This window comes from Eublepharis macularius, chromosome 5 (genome assembly GCF_028583425.1).
Source record: "Eublepharis macularius isolate TG4126 chromosome 5, MPM_Emac_v1.0, whole genome shotgun sequence".
NCBI lineage: Eukaryota > Metazoa > Chordata > Lepidosauria > Squamata > Eublepharidae > Eublepharis > Eublepharis macularius.
This window is the reverse complement of record NC_072794.1, coordinates 108,549,804-108,568,354: the sequence shown is the minus strand read 5'-3', so window position 1 is coordinate 108,568,354 and position 18,551 is coordinate 108,549,804.

Here is an 18,551-nt window from a genome sequence, read left to right as displayed (position 1 = left end):
CGAGAAGGTGCAGAATTGAGTGATAAGGATGATTAGGCATCTGGAGTCTGAGCTCTACGAGGAAAGGCTGAGGGCCTTGGGAATGTTTAGTTTGGAGAAGAGGAGATTGATGGGGGACATGATTGCTCTCTTTAAATATTTGAAAGGCTGTCATTTGGAGGAGGGCAAGGAGCTGTTCCAGTTGGCAGCAGAGGATAGGACCTGAAGCAACAGGCTTAAATTACATGCAGAAAGGTACCAGCTGGATATTAGGAAAAACTTTTTCACGGTCAGAGTTGTCCAAAGGTGGAATCAGCTGCGTAGGGAGGGGGTGAGCTCCCCTTCACTGGCAGTTTTCAAGAAGAGGCTGGATGAATATTCTGGGATGCTTTAGGCTCATCCTGCATTGGGCAGGGGCTTGGACTAGAAGGTCTGTATGGCCTCTTCCAGCTCTGTGATTCTGTGAATAATTGACCTGAGTTTGTGGAACTGTTTGGCCAATAACATGTACAGTTTTTTAACTGTTTGCCACTACCCTCTCCCCATCTTCTACACTGTATCTTTCTGTTCTCTCCTCTGTGCTCACCAGTTTGGATTTGAAATCTTACCCTCCGTCTCCCTTTAAGATGTGCTGGTAGTTGGAAAAAAGATAAACTTTAATAAACTTCAAGTTTACAAATACAAAATGGAGCTGAAGGTCTTGAAACAAATAGAGAAGAAAGCCCTCGTTAGTTACATCTCTGCAGCTAATAAAGCTAAACCTCAAGGAAAAATCTCTCCCACATTTTTTGAGAATAAGGGAGAGAAGACAGACATAAAAAGACAGACTTTGAGGATAGTAAGGTTTTTATAAGTAAAGTTCAAGTTACGTTTTCTGATCCAGGCTTTTGGTGGTGGTTCCCCCCGCCCCCTTTTCCAGGATTATATACTTGGCTGTCAGTTTACAGGAAAATGACCTGAAACTCTAGAAACTAGCCTTTCCAAATCACGCAAGTGGAATGTGGATTTTAAAATTTAAAATAAATAAATATAAACAATTTCCTGTAAGAGCCTATAGTAATGAGATTTCTAGCCTGTGATGTGAGTTGCCACACAGCAATCCAACACCAGGAAATTACACCCGATAGTGGAGACAAGTCATTCATGATGATGTCTGTGGTTTATTTGAGGATATCAGTGACCCTCAATGGTTTTATTATATCCATAAATTACATGACAGCCTATCTATTATTCTTGTGGTTGAACCTGACATTAACTGGAGCTGCAGGTAAATTCCTTTAAACCAGTTCATTTCCTTTCTTACTTGTTGCTGTCCTGATCCCAAAAGTATGACACTAACACCTGAATCTTACCCCATCAGTTTTCAGAAAGCATAAGGGGGAAAAGTCATCCTTTGTTTGTTTTCTGTTTTATTGTTAATTTTTTTCCTGGTACTGTTCCCTGTTCTTTTAATGCCACTGTTTTGCCTATGTAACTAGATCAGTTGTGGCAGACCTCTGATTATGAAATGTTGGATTTTCTCATTTGGCAGATTGCATATGTGACAGAGCCTACGTTGTGTCACCTGTTGTCAGGATAAGCAGGTACAGGACAGAAATGCAAAGGGTGGCAAATGGCTAATGGCAGCTGAACAGGGGAAGTGACTACTTTGTGACTGTGTTTCTGTTTCTTCATTGCCCCAAAGTGCAAAGTGCCCCAAAGATCTCCACCGACAAATACATTGGGATCTTGAGCGAGGTGCTGTAATGTACCTGCATTACTCTGACCCATTTGTTATCTCTGTTCGCAGCAGGTGATTTCTTCCTTGGGACAAAGAGGGGAAAATTATTTTGAGCTTGTTCTTCTTTCACCTGCTAAGTTCTCATGCTACTTATATTTATAGGTACAAAGAGTAGTTCATGAGTACTTGCCCTACTGAATAGATTTGGTGTCAGAGAAGATGCCAGGCTGTAACTCTTTTTTGCAAGCAGATCCTCTAGAGCTCAACTGGAAGCAAGATCAGACCTTCCTCTTGGAAGGATGCACTTGTGAGGAAGGGCAGCAACCTGTCTTTTTTCAGAGGCAGGTCGAACCCCATCACAGCCAATTGAGCTATTCATGAGGAGGAAGGGCTCCAGCCTACTACTGCACATAAATTAGCAACCCTCCTTGTCAGCGGCCTGGAGTTCTACAAGGTAGAGTGGCAGCTAATAAATGCTTTAAATATATAAAATAAATTGTAGGGAAATGTACTTGCAGTCAATGCTCCTTATACTATCTCTGTCTAGACATTATACAGAAACTTGAGGGCGGAGCACATACCTCTTTAATAGGTACCCACATCCAAACACACACACTCAGAACAGTCTAAGTAAAGCCTAATGAAGGGCACAATCAAAAATGTGTGGACTGCTCCTGCTGGTTTCCTCAAGCCATATCCTGTGGGAAACAGCTGCTATTGATGTACCATTATACCAGAAAGTATAATATTCCCAGTTTACTGTTTGATATGCAGCTGCTATCAAGACAGGTTGCAGCACTGTATCCTAACTTGAGTTGCATTTTTGAATACACTAGGACCAAAATGAAGTAATTAAAATGTTTTGGGGTGAAATATAAAGTAAATATCTTGAAATAGCTGTAATCTAAAACGTAAAGATCAGTTTCTATTTAGAGGGAACAATATAATAACAATAACAGTGCACTCTTCCAGACAGATTAGTGGCCACTCAGAGCAGTGAACAAAGTCAGTGTTGTTATTATCCCCACAATACAGCTGAGGAGCTGGGGCTAAAAAGAGTGGCTTACCCAAGGCCACCTTCTGAGCTCATGGCAGTAGTGGGATTTGAACCAGGAGAGTGCTAATTTACAACCCAGCCAGTTTATGCTACAACAGCTCACTATATCTGAAAGAACAGCTATCAAAGTAAAATTGTCTTGGAAATTATTTTGGGGACTTGTGTAATGCAAGGGAATCTGGTATTAGCATCTTGTTTGAGATTCAGCGAGAGGCCTTGAGCAAGCTATTTTCTCATGGCCTAACCAATGGGGGGGCTGGGGGCTGAAGGGATACAGGTGGTCACAGTTGCCATATGATTTGTGCACTGAAAAGTGATTCAGGATGTTTCTTCTTAAATGTTTTGTACCTAAAGAATACAAGTAAGTGACTGAAATGAGTTTCAAGTCTGCTCAGACCCAAAAGGATAAGAATAGAGCTGATCAGCAGAGGTGGTTTCTTAGCAAATCAAAGTTGAATCAATTGCAGTATTTTTTTTAAAAGTACTGAAAAAGAAACCTTCTAGTCTTGGAGTTATATATTCCAGTCCCACAGTTTGCCCAATTACAGCCTTCCATACCTCACAGTAAGGCTACTACAGGCTGGCAGGCCCTCAAAGCAGCATTTATGTTGATGCACTATAAACCCTTTTGCTACAGTTCTCCTCCAGGCACAAAGGGAAAGTAAACAGTTCCTTGGGATTAATTAAGTTGCAGTGGAATTGAATATTTTTAAACCCTGGAAATGCAACCTGCCTCTGGCCCTTATTGTAACAGCGTTTACTCTGTGTACTTTTCACACACAGAGATTCTTCTGCCTCTCCTCCTACAGCAAAGGTGTTTTCAAAAGAGATGTTTTCATTGCAGAGATGAGATCGCTTGAGATGCTGGTTGTTAGATTCAGCTGGTGGCCACCACAGCCTGCGCTACCTTGTTCCTTTGCAGTGTTTAGCGCGAGCACATACAATGCAGGTTACTGGAGTGTGTGTGTGGACAGACTTTCTTGCTGACAATGGCATTCAAATTTGACTCTTCTAATTTCATTTCCTATTCAAAATCCAGAGAAGCTGACAGTGCCGTAGGTTGTGTCAGTTAAACAGATTATACTCCCATTAATGCAAGTTAAATTGATTCAATTGACCATCTTTTGCTATACCTTGCCAGTAGATGATTTCTCAGGTGTTTCCTGGTTTCCAATATGCTGATATTTCAGTTTCAGAATTATGTTGGTATTTTTGTTTTTGTTATACTTATATTGTAGTTTTTAAAAAATTCTTGTTTTATACTTTGCTTTGTATGTACTTGTTGAGTTTGGAAAAAATCTAACAAATAAAATAAATAGCTCAGATTCAAGATTTAAGTATAGGAATTCATGTTCTGTGTACTGGATAGTTAATAAGACATGGACTTGTACTGAAATGTCAGAGGGGATCTTTGAAGGAGCTGGGTACTTTTAGAGAATACTCAGAAGATGTACTGACAGTTTGCAACTTCTCAGAGCTCTCTCAGCCCCACCCACCTCACAGGGTGATTGTTATGAGGATAATAATGACACACAACACATATTGTAAACTGCTCTGAGTGGGTGTTAAGTTGTCCTGAAGGACGGTATATAAATCGAATGTTGTTGTATATGTAAACAATATCTCTTTTTAAGAGAATAATTGCTTGATAGACAAGAAGAAATTAGTTAAACTATGGAAATGTTGGAATGTTAAGGAAAAAATTGATAACAGTAAGAAAAGTTCAGCAATGAACCAAGCTGTTATGGGAGATGGGTTCTTATCTTCCTTTTCAAAGAAAACCTGGCTAACCATTTGTCAGGGAGGATTTGTAAATTTGATATTATGGCAGGATGCTGGATTAATTAACTACATGAATGACAGGGGCCTATAAAGGTTAGCAACCTCTCTAAAGACCCTTATATTGCCTCGGTTTGTGTATTAGTCCCTGAAGAGATGTAATCACAGGTATCAGCCTGCTAATGTCTCCTATTACCATATCCTGTTTCCAGACTGGTTTATGTTGACTACCTCAGGAAACATTCAAGCAGCAATTTACACAGCCAGCCAAGATGACAGTGTTTATTTTATGTAGTTGATTTTCTTCATCATTCCCTATCATAAGTTTCCACATTTAAAGACACACCCATGTTTCTATTCATAAACTATGACTGATAAAGTTAGTTTCCCTTAGACAGAGTGCCAGTGGAGGAGCTGAGAATTATACTCACAAGTAGTGATCCTTCTTACATGATGACTCCAGTTAAGAATATTAGGTATTTATCTGGTACTGTAGAAAGAATGCCCTACTTTCTCATCAGTGTATGTTTGGGGGGGGTGGTATTGAGCTTAGCAGGATTTTGATCAGGTTCTTTGAGAAGCATTGAGATCTCTATTTAGGGTTGGCAGACTAGTTAACAGTTCAATCCTAAATAGAGTTACACCTTTCTATGTCACTGAAGCCATTACTTAGGGATTGCACTGTTAACTGACCAATCAGATATTGTCAATTGACCAGCTATTACTTGGCATGATCAACTATTCCTGAAATCACTGCATCATAGTATCCAGTTCTTAGGGCTGCTTGCCCCCTAGCCTGGTAGCAGTCAGGTAGCAGTCAGAAGGAGACATAACAGCATAGAAAAACTTCTCCAACTGACCATAACTGCAGGCAACTCCAGACAGGAACAGGAACACAAGCAGTCATCAGTGGCAAAAGAGGCGAGCAGGCCCAAATCACCAGGGAGGGGCGGCTGCGCCCTGTGTGATGACAGCACTTCATGGAAGTGATGTCATTGCACGGTTCCAGGAGCATGCGCACGAAGCATGCACACATGTAGTGCCAGGGGCGCCACCTTTTAAAGGGCCTTGTGTCTTAGGGATCCCATTCCCTGAGTGAGGGTGGGGGATTCCCCCCTCCCAGCCTCTGCCCCCTACCACTGATTCCCTGGGTGGTGGGGAGAAAAGGCATGGGGAATGGGCCCAGGGGGCAAGAAACCTCCTGGGCAAGCATGCAATGGGTGCTCCCTGGTGGGTCCGACAATGTTATTGCCTCAACTGATGTCATCACCACCAGAAGTGGGCATGCTCTCGTGCTTTGCAGTGGCCAAATTTGGAGCCCAACATGGTGAATCAACCCCATGTGAACTGTGGGAGCACACCCACTGCCAGTGTGATGATGTTACTTCCCAAAAGTGACATCATCGTGCCTGGAGCATGAGCGCTGGAATACAACTCCTAGTAAGTGCCACGTCCCCCCTCATCACTGGGAGGGTATAGGATCCTGGCAAGCCTATTAGATGTTCCTCTGGCTATATGTATGAAGTAGAACATTAATGAGGAAGAATCTTGTTTGAAATGGGTTACAGAGCCAGTGTCAGGGGATGACATATCAGATCACCTGTCAAGGACCCAGTGCCCTAGAAAGGCAGGCAGATCTTATCTCTGTTGTCACTGCTTACTCTCTCTTTAATAGTAAAGGAGGAGACTCCACCACTGCCACTGGTGGAGGCACCACAGAGCAAGGGAACTCATTAAAGGGCATCTCATTAACCAGGCTTGGAGAAATATATCTTGTCCCTTTAAATGAGGTTTAATGCATGGAAATGGCCAGCTGAAGCTTATTATGGCACAGAGGTAAATAACATCACCAGCTAAATAATATCCAATAAAGCCTCTATTAAAGAGACAAGGAATTTTTTTCCCCAGGCATTTGGCAAAACATGGAAACGAATATAGAACTGGCCTAAGGATCATGTTCAAGTGGGAAAATGTGATACTGGACAGTTCTTTCATTAGATGCATAAAGACCTGAATAGGTGTCACTGTATTTGAAATAACTGGATTGTCTTTAAATGATATTTTTGTTGTGTTCTACATGTTTAAGAGACTAACCCAGTAGGCCTCGGTGCAAGCAGGAGAGCAGGAGGGACACAGTTTCACTTTCCCTGCTAGAAGCCTGTAGGGGTGCAGGATCTACCAAAAACTCTTCAAAAATCATCCCAGGACACTCCTGGGCCTGGTTAGGGCTGTCAGGTCCCCTACCCTCCCGATGGCAGGTGAGAGACCCAGCATTCATCTTTGTTGTTGTTCTCTCTCGTGCCTTAGTTACATAGTGTCGCATCTCTTTTTTCATTTCTGGGAAGTGACATAATCGCACAGGGCCTCGTACCACACCAAGAGCACTCCCACGCTCCACAGTGGGCTGATTTCAGTCTGCTTGGGGTCAAAATCAACCAGTTGTAGAGCACGGGAGTGCTGCTGGAAGGCACCTGGAGAGCTCCTGCTCTTCATAGCGAGCCAATTTAGGCCCCAAACAGGCCTGATTTGGCCTGCTTAGGCCCCAAATTGACCTAGTGTGCTGCACGGAAGTGTGCCGTACCACCTAGCAGTGCGCCCCAGGAGATATATTCCCCTGTGTTTTCCCCTTGCCAGCCAGGTAAGCAGTGGCGGGGGGCGGAGGGTGGGAGCTGGGATCCCCCACCCCCAGTGGGGAACTGGTACCACTAGGCCTGGTGAATAAGAGTCTCTCTACATAAGACATCTTACATGAGAATGCTCAAGCGTAGAGAGGCGCAATGTTAGCTGGGAAGTGCAGTTTAACAAGACAGAGCCAAAAGCTTTGTTAATTTCACCTCCGCTTAGGGGAGGCGAAGAGGAAATTAACAAACCCTCTGAGGAGCAATCTTTGCTGGCTCTGTAGAGAAGCGAAATTTTAAACTACGCTTCCAAGCTAATATTGTCTCTCTCTACACTTGAGGGTTCTCGTGTATGATGTCTCGTGTAGAGAGACTCCAAGAAAACAGCCTTCATTAAATATTGTTGTATCTCTTTCTTTCAAGACGAGTTATCTGCCTTGCGGTTATTGTTAATAAAGAAATCATCAAATTAAAAGAAACTGGATATTTGTTGTTTGCTCTACTATGTAATAATTTCCATAATTCTTCAGTTATTTTACTTGGGAGTCCTTTGCTTTGTAGGTCTGATATAAAAAAGCACATAACAAAGAATGCAACCACAATTCTTTCAAAAATTAAACTCAGAAAATCCCACTTTATCCAATACTGAATTATATCAAGAGGTATAGAGCCTATAAAATATCCTGAGAATCCTCAGATGCCACACACTCTCTCCTCAGAAGCAGGAATCTCTGAAGCACGTGGTCCATTCCTCCCTCCCTTTGCTGAAGCTTTAAAGACAGCACACTCCACTGGTTGCAGATACCAGGGTTAATCCTACAAAACAACCCTGCATTCACTAAGCCTGATCTATCTGGTCTATTAGAATTTAGAAGAGCTGTGAGCATTTGCAGTGGATCACTATTTGTACTGATTTTCAAACCAATTTGTGTTGGCATCAATATGAACTGCTGGTCATGTACATTGGCTCCTATAAACAGCTGAGATGGCTACACAGTTGTTTTGGTGATGAATAAATCCATGGTCCAGTTTAGTCCTAATATTCGTTCCCTATTCTCCTTTGGCAAGGGGTGAAGTGGAACAATAATCGTAACATAAATGGGAAGACCCAGGTATGTACGGGTAAAGATATGCTATCCCGTGTGTGTGCGCGCGTGTGTGTGGTGCCCTCAAGTCATAGCTGACTTATGGCAGCCCCTGGTGGGTTTTTCATGGCAAGAGACTATCAGAAGTGATTTGGCATTGTCTGGCCCTGCAACCCTGGTCTTTGTTGGAGATCTCCCATCCAATTACTAACCAAGGTCGACCCTGCTTAACTTCTGAGATCTGATGAGATCAGGTTCACCTGGGCTATCCAGGTCAGGGTATGCTATCCCATATATATAGTAAAATGGAACCAGTAGCTTTATATTGTCATTCATAAGTTCATCATGGGTGGCTGGGGAGTTAGTTATTCCTATGGGGACAATAGGGAAAGCCTATGCCATGCAGGACATTTGTTTTCAACCTACCATTATTGGAAGAACAGCTTTAACATAAAATTTTGCATCCAACACTCAGAAGCCACTTCTCTCTCACACCTTTTGCCACGCGTATAAAGCATGACTTGAGTTTATAAAGCACTTTTCAAAATGAGAAAAGAAAAAGGCTACCCATAGTGACAAAGGAGGTAATTTAGGAAAAATTTGTACTCTTTGATAAGATAACATTGATACTTTTCAAAAGAGAAGTGTAACCCCTTAAGTCATTGATAGCATGAGAATGTACATGAAGTACTTGTGCCAATGCTTATGAAATGTTAATGTGTAGGCTTCCTTTAATTTTACTAGTAAAACAGTGTTTTGATTGTGTGCTTATCTCTTTTGTGGGTTTCCATTGGAAAGAGACTAGAGAAGAAAACGGGGACCTTTCCCCTCTGGATCAACCAGATGAAGAGGATTTTTTTTCCTCTAAGAGTCTTGGGCTGCTAAGTGGCACTTTAACATTCTAAAACAAACAGAGCTTGCAATTTCCTCTTTGATAACCAAACTGCACTTATTCCATACTAGGCTGTCTTTTCAATGGAATCCATAAATTTGCCCCACTTGGAAGCTAGAGATGCTTTATGGCTTTTCCATAGAATAGGAAGGTAGATTTTGCTTGGTCTTTCTGAAAATCTCTTGTTAGAAGGGGTCTGGTTTTACTTGGCTTTACTAGGCCTATTTTATTGTTATAGAGATGGTGTAAAATACTACAGTTCGATCAAATGTAGGTAAGAAGGGGCAATAAAAGCATAAGGATTGCATGCTGGATCAGACCAGTTGTATAGGTAGTTCACATATTGAACTTTCAACAGATGCCAGCCAAATTGACTGCTGTACATTAAGAAACAAATGAAAATATTAATCTTTTATTGTCTGTTGTATAACTTATTTCCAGACTCTCTGAACATGGAAGATATAGTTCTAGAAAATTTTAATTAAAAAACCCACGTTTATATGCTGCTTTCCATCCAAATAAAGTCCCCAAAGTAGCAAACAATAGATATTAAAACATTTAAAACATTAAAATAACATTTAAAATGTATGTACATACAATAAAATATATAGTCATATAAACAAACACACATAAAACCAGGAAGGACAGCCAAAAAGAGTTTCCTGCAGGTATAGCAAATGAAACAAAAAAGTCTTCACCCATTTGCAGAAGACAATAGCAGAGGGAGACAGGTGAATCTCCCTAGGGAGGGAATTCCATAGTTTGGTGCCACAACTGAGAAGACCCTTTCCTGGATCCCCACCTGTTTAGCCACAGATGGCAGGAGCACCCAAAGGAAGGCCTCCTAAGATGACCAGAATGGACTGGTAAGTTCATATGGGAAATGGTGGTCCTTAAGGTATCCGTTTCCCAAGTCATATAGGACTTTAAAGTTCAATACCAGTATCTTGAATTGGACCCAGAAACAAATTGGGAGCCAGTGTAGATGGAACAAGATTGATGAGATATGGTCCCAATGACACACTTCAGTCAATACTCCGGCTGCAGCATTTGGTATCAATTTTGCTTCTGGACAGTCTTCAAGGGCAGCCCCACGTACAATACATTGCAGTAATTGAATCTAGTTCTTATCAAGGCATGCACCACAGTGGCAAGATCTTTCCTACCCAGGAATGGCCATAGCTGACTCACCAGCTAGAGCTGGTAAAAGGCACTCCTGGCCACTGCTGTCATCTGTTTATCCAACAGGAGGTCTAGCAGCACCTCCAAGCTACACACCTGTTCCTTTATGGGGAGTGCAACCCCATCCAGTACAAGAGATATCCCCATTCCTGGGTCAAACCTTCCTTCTATCAGTAGTATCTCTGTTTTGTTGCAATTCTTTCAGCTTGTTAGCTCTCATTCACTCTAAAACTGTCTCCAGGCACTTGTTCACAGTTTCCATTGTCTCACTGGGATCTGCTGGAAGCACAAGATAGGAAATACAAAAGAGGCAGCCCCAGGCATCTGAACCCAAACTGCAAAGTGGACAAGCCACAACCCGGGCCCAAACACAATAGTATCAGAGAATCCAATATATATCAATTCCAATTTTATCAAATCATCAATCAATTCAAATTTAAAGTGACTAGGTGAATATATATAGTAAAGATGAATTCTAAATAAATAGATTTGTAGAAACAGGATTGGACTTAACTTTTGCCTTCTTTACAAAACGGTTATTGACTTTATATATGGCTTTATATATGATTTTAGATATGGCATATACTTATGGAATGTTCTGATATAGGAACATATATATATAAAGAGAGAAAGAGAGGGAGAGGGAGAGAGAGTTTCTGACTGGTCCAAAGTTGCTCAGCAAGCTTCCATGACAGAGTGGGGATTCAAACTTGGTTCTCCCTAGATCTTACTCTGTCTTATTCTGACACTCTAACCACTCTAAAAGCTGACTGTACATATGGAAATATAGCCATATCTGGCCACATCACTTCCCAGATGGCTTTGACTCAACCCCCCCCCCTTCCTGGGCTGTTGATTTATCACATTCTTTATGTTTTGGGACCTTACACACCAAGGAATCTGCTTTATACTGTGCCAGACTATTAGCATATCAAGGTCAACACTGTCTACTATGACTGGCAGCAGTTCTCCACTGTCTCAGATAGATGCCTTTCACATCATCTACTGCCTAATCTTTTTAACTGGAGATACTGGAGACTGAACCTGGGACCCTCTGCATGCAAAGTAGATATTCCGCCAGCCATGGCCCTACTTGTTTGAAATCTTGTCTCAGTTCCCTTTTTAATATATTCATTCAAAATGTTTGACGCCTGTATTATCCATCCTTGAGACACCTTACAAATAAGAATGTAAAAATAAAACAATTTTATCACAATTTAAAAGCACAGGGACCAAAGAACTAAAAACAGAGTGATAAAAAGTATTAAAACAGCATCAGGCTTAAAATGTTGTAGAAAGAGTCCCTGCCTCCTTTCCTTTCTTCATTATTCCTCTTTAGTCATAGGCAATCCCTGTGGTCATGCTAGCAAGATGCCCACTAAACTATGGTATAGTAGGCATACCAACTGTCAGGCCTGGCTAGGGGATTCTCTCAGACTCTCCACTTCATCAAACACCGTTGTAAGAATTAAAGGTCTTTATTAGAGATTGCTCCCTAGAAGTGCACTTGTACATGGTAATTGCCTGGAATGCCAAAGCAAAGTCTACCCACAGTCTCTTCCCCCCCCCCCCCCCAGTTCAAATGACAGTCAGTTAAAGATGGCGCGGAGATCAGAAGCGCAAAAGTCCTGGAAAAGATGCAGATCTGAGTTTCCCAAGGTTGGTTCCCAAACACTCAGTACTGATAACCCAGAGATACAGTGAAGCAAGAAAGCGATTACACTACTCTACACTATTCCCCATCCCCCCAATAGATCTAAATTCACAGGTATGGCAGACAGGCTGGCTTGCCTGTCTGACATCAATTGGTCACATATAATTTTATTTTATTTATTTCTGTTATTTATAGTCCATCTTTCTCACTGAGACTCAAAGTGGATTACACAGTATAAGTCAATACGATAAATGGCTGGGACATTCAATAAAAAGTACAATAGGCAAACAAGCATAACTGAATATAGAAATGAAATATTACTTAAGCAAAACATAAGTAATTTGACATATATTAAAGAATATGGAAACTGCCCAGTAGGCAGCGCCGGATCTAGGGTCGCCTGCGCCTGGGGAAACCCTAGGCTGACCACCTCGCACACGCGCACAGTGCGCACGCACTCCCCGCGATGCGTTATGACATCACTTCGGTGACATCATCATGCAGGGCGGAATGGTGGGTGCAGCATGCGGGGCTGGGAAGCCGCCCGCGCCATTCGCCTCCCCACAGGCGAATGGCGTGGGCGGCCTCGCAGCCACCTGCGCTGCTTTCGCCTGCCCCGCAGGACAGGGGGCGGCTGGCTTGCCGCACACCCCCTGCCCTACAGGGCAGGCAAAAGGCAGCGTGGCCACCTGCGCGATTCGCCTGCCCCGCAGGACAGGGGGTGGCCAGCCGCCCCCTGTCCTGCGGGGTAGGCGAATGGCGTGGGCGGCCCTGCAGCCCTCCATGCTGCCTTTTGCCTGCCCTGCAGGACAGGGGGTGCACGGCAAGCCGTCCACCCCCTGTTCTGCGGGGCAGGTGAAAGGCAGCGTGGGAGGCTGTGAGGCTGCCCGCGCTGCTGCCTGCACCCTCTGGCAGCTGGCAGCGGCTCCTGGCGCCCCCTCCCTGGTGGGGCCGGGGGCAGACTACCCCCACTGCCCCCCTCGAATCAGCCCTGCCAGTAGAAGCATATCTACTTCAATATATGGTACCCAGTATTATAGACTATACTCCCTGTCCCTTTACCAAAGCATCTCTCTGAACGATTTCTAACAGCACAGCCCTATTATCTGAGTGAAGAAGCCTAAATAATTCAGGTTTTCATAGTTTGTGGAGACCCAAGAGAGAGGGAGCTCTCCTCCTCACCTCTTCAGGCAGGCCATTCCACAAGGTGGGGACCACCACAGAGAATGTATATGTATGGGCAGCAACCAATTTGTATGGGCAACAATCAATTTTGGTTAGTTGCAGGGGTTGGGCCAGTATCTGCAGAAGGCCCTGTCCAGAAAATTACTGGGATTGGTGTAAGGCTACTGACGTCACAAAGACACTGTTTTCCCCTGAAAAGCAGGGGAAAGCAATAGTATCCCCCTGTGCATTTCTTAATGGAAAGGTCCTTTCAGTGGCCGCTCTTCCTCCTGAAAGATTACAAGTTACTCAACAATCTACTGCTTCCTTTTCACCACAGAGAAGGTAAAAAGAAAAACAGATTTACAGTGGCGTGGGCTATTATTGCAGAATTTTTAAAAAATGTAACAATGTTTTTTTTCTAAACAGGTTTCCAAGGAAATATGCAATTATATTAAATATTTTTCCTATGGATAAATACAATCATATGTTCAAGAGGAGCTGAGGCTCAGTAGCAAGGCATCTGCTTGGCATGCAGAAGGTCCCAGGTTCAATCCCTAGCATATCCAACTAAAATGATCATGTTGTAGGTAATATGAAAGACCCTCCCGGAGAGCCACTGCCAACCTGAGTAGACAATACTGGCCTTGATGGACCAAAGGGCTGATTCAGTATAAGGCAACTTCATGTGTTCATGTTTGTACAGAGCTATGTAGATTGTTTGGATTGCTACAAAAATTACAGGTGGGGGTTGGGGGTTGGGTTATGATTTATGTCTATATGTGAAAAGGCTTGTTTTTGTTTACACTTAGCTGCCTTGCTTGTATATGATAAATTAAAGTCATTTAATGCCAAAAGACTTCTGTATGTATGCACATAAAAATGTATAGTGAATACATACATAATTACAAAATGAACCTCACCAAAATATTAAATGTAGAAATCCAGTCACTGTGCACTAGTATAACTAGTTTCATTGAGGGCAGGGGGAATCAGTCTCTGATGGATGAATCAGATAGATAAGGAGTTCTAAAAAAATGAGAATTATTGAGATGATCATTAGAAACACTTTTTAGCTGATTTTAATTCCACTGATGATTCATACATTTATTGTGTTCGTTCTGCCTGAAGGCCTGTAACATAAGATCTGTAAATAATGTCCTAAAATGTTGTTGGCAGGCAGTTTGGCTGGGAAGGGGGTAAATGTGGGTGTGTGAGAAGTGGAGTGACTTTGAGAGAGAGAGAGAGAGAGAGAGGTAGGTAGGTAGGTAGGTAGGTAGGTAGGTAGGTGTTCTAATTGGATGAGAAGGGATGTTTATTTGTGAGGATGAGGGCACAAGTAGACATGATGCTGTCCCCAGGTTCTCTCCCAGGATGAGCCTCTATTTTCCAGTTTTGGGGAAAACCATATAAGAACATTGGGAGGACCTGATTCTGGTCAGGAGGACCACCGTAACACAAGAGGAGGAGGAGCTCTTGTCCTCCTATGCCGTTTTTCTGACCTGAAATTGTGTTGGAGCTATGTATTTGCTGACATACAGTCCCAGCACCATTTGGGGTGGGTGGGGAAAAAGCAGGTTCTGCTCCTCTCCTTATGCTGCAGTGGTCCGGACCAGAATTGTTCTCTCTGATCTTAACCAGCTTTCCTCAGCACCAGGAAATGGAGGCACATCCCTGGAGTGAACCTGGGGACAGTGTCCTGAGGAAAGAAGGGGGAACAGAGTTGGGGGCCTGGAAAAGAAGATTATCATAGGAAGGGCTAGGCTAAATAGGTAAGAATTTGTAAAGTGAAGTAATTAGGAAAGGAAGATATTACTGATAAGATTAAGAAGGGTTAGGTTTATTGTTGTGTCCTTTGTAAATTTTCCTTTGACATATTTTTTTGAATGTTAAGCTGGAGATTGAGAGAAATGATTGAATATTCTGAATATCCATATGATTTTTAAAACAAAATTTCTTTGTATTCACTTTGTTTTATTAAATATTGTGTCCTCAACAGTTCCTCACTGAAGATTAATGGTTTCAGGGGTAACATACTTTGCATTTTCCAAAAAGGGGATTTTAAATGAATGAGGGTCCAGACTGATCCTGGTAGCAATATAATTTGTTGATACTGAGAGAGGCAGGATACTGACTGGACCTCAGCCTCAACCATTCTGAAAAGTTTGAAGAGGTAAATAAATTAGTGATCTGAAGTAATATAAAGAAGTAGAATATGAAATTAAGTGCGAGGGGCACATAAGCCACAGGCCAAAGTTTATTTTATTTATTTATTTATTTATTTATTTATTTATTCAATTTATATACCACCCATCCCCAGGGGCTCTGGGTGGTGAACAGTTAAAATCAATAAAAACAAAAACTAAAATCAATATACAAATAATAAAACAAATTAACAAGGTGCAGTGGTGGGGAGAACCTTCCCCACCCCAAAGGTGGGAGGCCGACATGGCACCGCCCCCTTCAATCACCAAACGCCTGGCAGAACAGCTCTGTCTTACAGGCCCGGCGGAACGATAATATGTCCCGCTGGGCCCGGGTTTCCATTGACAGAGCGTTCCACCAGGCTGGGGCCAGGACTGAAAAGGCCCTGGCCTCCAAGTTGAATTGGAGTCCCATTAGAGTGTTTGACATGATTTATGGAGCTCTAAAGGATGATATTACCTAATGTCCCAAATGCCCCTTAATACAGCTGTGAGTGCAGTTCTGTGATTGGGCTGATGATACTTCCCATCTCATTCTTTCCTTTCAGCAGCTCATCCATGTTACTTCTATGCTTCTACCAACAGGGCACCTTGAAGCTTGGGTGTATGCATGTTTGAGTCTGGGGAAAATGATGCAGGGGGTGGGAGAAAGAAGCCCTATGTGCCATGGCTGTTATCTGAATCAGAGCCTCACAGCTGCCATTTCCCAAGAAAAATCGTACTGGAGATCCATTCACAGTATCTCATCAACACTGATTTGGTCTTTGTGCTTATAGGGTCTGACTAGAGGAGAAAGCATTGGAGGTACATCATATAAATAAAACAAGGGGTTAACAATTATCAGACCATGAGATTAATAAAAATTAATACTTTTCACTGATTGCTGTATGGGTGAGCCTGCCAATCTCTTCTTGACAACTTTGGGGGCTCCTAGATACATTGCAATGGCATGTCATCATGAGCCAATTATTAGCCAGCTCCACTAATCTAGGAGGCTACGATCTTCTCAACAGGGCACCAGGCAATGATAATTCATGCCATGAAAATGTCAAGGCTAGACTACCCTATGTGCTTTGGTAGGTGAATCACCAGAAAGGGCATTATGCCAGTGTTCTAGAAGTTGTCTTCTAGGCACAGTTTAAGGTGATGTATTTGAGCTATAAAGCCGTTAATTGGTTGCCTTGTACCTAGGAGATTATTGTGTCTCATTGCATTCTTCAAGATTGACAGATAGCACACTTCTAAGTAGACTAACCCTGCACACTACATTCATAATACAATACCAGGCAAAAGTTATTTTTTTGTATTTTAGTCGTTCTGCTGTGGTTGTGACATTCCCTTCCATTGGCAATCCACAGAAGAATGTGTTTTCCACATCTTCATTTGCTTTAGCTTTTACTGGCATTTTTTTTTTAAAAAGGGTTTTGTCTAAAAATTAGATTTTTAGGTTTCATTACTGTGTTTGAATTTTGCATCTGTAACTGTCTTTTTCCTCCCTAGATGTAACAGAAACTTTAAAGTTTTAGACAAGTATTTAATTATTGTTGCATCATTCCTTCCTAATTATTGGAGAAGAATGCTAAAATACCTATATATTTATTTATTTATTTATTTAGATTTTGGTTTATTTAGAAAATGTATAGTCGACCTTTCAATTTAAAAATTTTCAAGCGAGCAATATAAAATCCAGGTACAACATGAGTGAGACAAGTAACTAATAAAGCTAAATGGGCACATTAATCATAAAAGCTTGTTTGACTAAACAGATCTTTAAAATCCACTTACAAGGGCCAAGCTCCCAAATCTGGCAGACAAGTGGCAACATTTCAGCTAATTTCAAGGGCAGCTGCAAGACGGCATGACAATAGTCATGAAGCTGACAGGCTGTGAAATGATTGAGGCATACACTGCAAAGTCCAGATATTGCCAACAGGATGGATAAAAGTAAGCCATGGGTAAAAGGGTGGTCAGGGGGAAAGGGCCGAGCATGTGTGTATTTCCCACCTTCTGAGGTGGCATGAAAGAATGTATGCCATTTTACTGGATGCACTGATGATGGAGTTGGAAATTACCTTTTTTGAGGGATGGGAAGGCACGACTAAGAGTCCTGAACTGGTGGAAATTTTGGTTTGATCGGGGGAACATTATCATCACCCATTTCCCCCCCTCATTTTCAATAGCGCAACACTGAAAAACAAAGTAGAAAACACTACACCTTAATCTTGAACAAGCAAGACTTGTGACATTTGATTATTGTCATTTTTTTTTGCAGGGTACTATTTAGGCCTAGTTGCATTCAGAACTATCTTGTTTAAAATTCATGTTGAGCTTCACTATTTTTTAGTTAATGAATGGATAGATAGCATATATAATGGATCTCTCTCTCAATATATACAGAGGAGTTAGCCGTGTTAGTCTGTAGTAGCAAAATCAAAAAGAGTCCAGTAGCACCTTTAAGACTAACCAATTTTATTGTAGCATAAGCTTTCGAGAATCACAGTTCTCTTCGTCAGATGCATGGAGGGCAAAAAGAAACTGGTCAGATATAGAGGAGGAGAGGGGAGGGTGGAGTAGATGCAAACAGCTCCTTCTGATATGGAGATGCAAACAGCTCCTTCTGATATGGAGATCAGTTTGCTTCTGTTGAGGAAATCAGTTACCTCTGATAATGAGATAACCATTCATAGTCCCTATTCAGTCCCAGCTCGACAGAGTCAAATTTACATATGAATTCCAATTCAGCAGCTTCCCGTTGGATTTTGTTTTTGAAAGGTTTCTGTTAGTGACCTTTGATGGAATGTCCTGGTAGATTGAAGTGTTCTCCCACTGGTTTCTGGACGTTGCCATTTCTAATGTCAGATTTGTGTCCATTTATTCTTTTGTGTAGAGGTTGGCTGGTTTGTCCAATGTACAGAGCAGATGGACATTGTTGGCACATGAGGACATATATCGCATTGGAGGATGAGCAGCTGTAAGAGCCAGAGACACTGTAGTTGATGCCATTGGGTCTTGTAATTGTATTCCCTGGGTAGATATAAGGGCAGAGCTGGCATCTGGGTCTGTTGCAGGGCCTGGTACCTGTGCTGGTGACTCTGCTAGCCGATTCATGATTGTAAGTGAGAAGTTGTTTAAGGTTGGGGGGCTGTCTGTAGGCAAGGAGAGGTCTTCCACCCAGGGCTTCTGAGAGAGAGGTATCATTTTCCAGGATGGGTTGTAG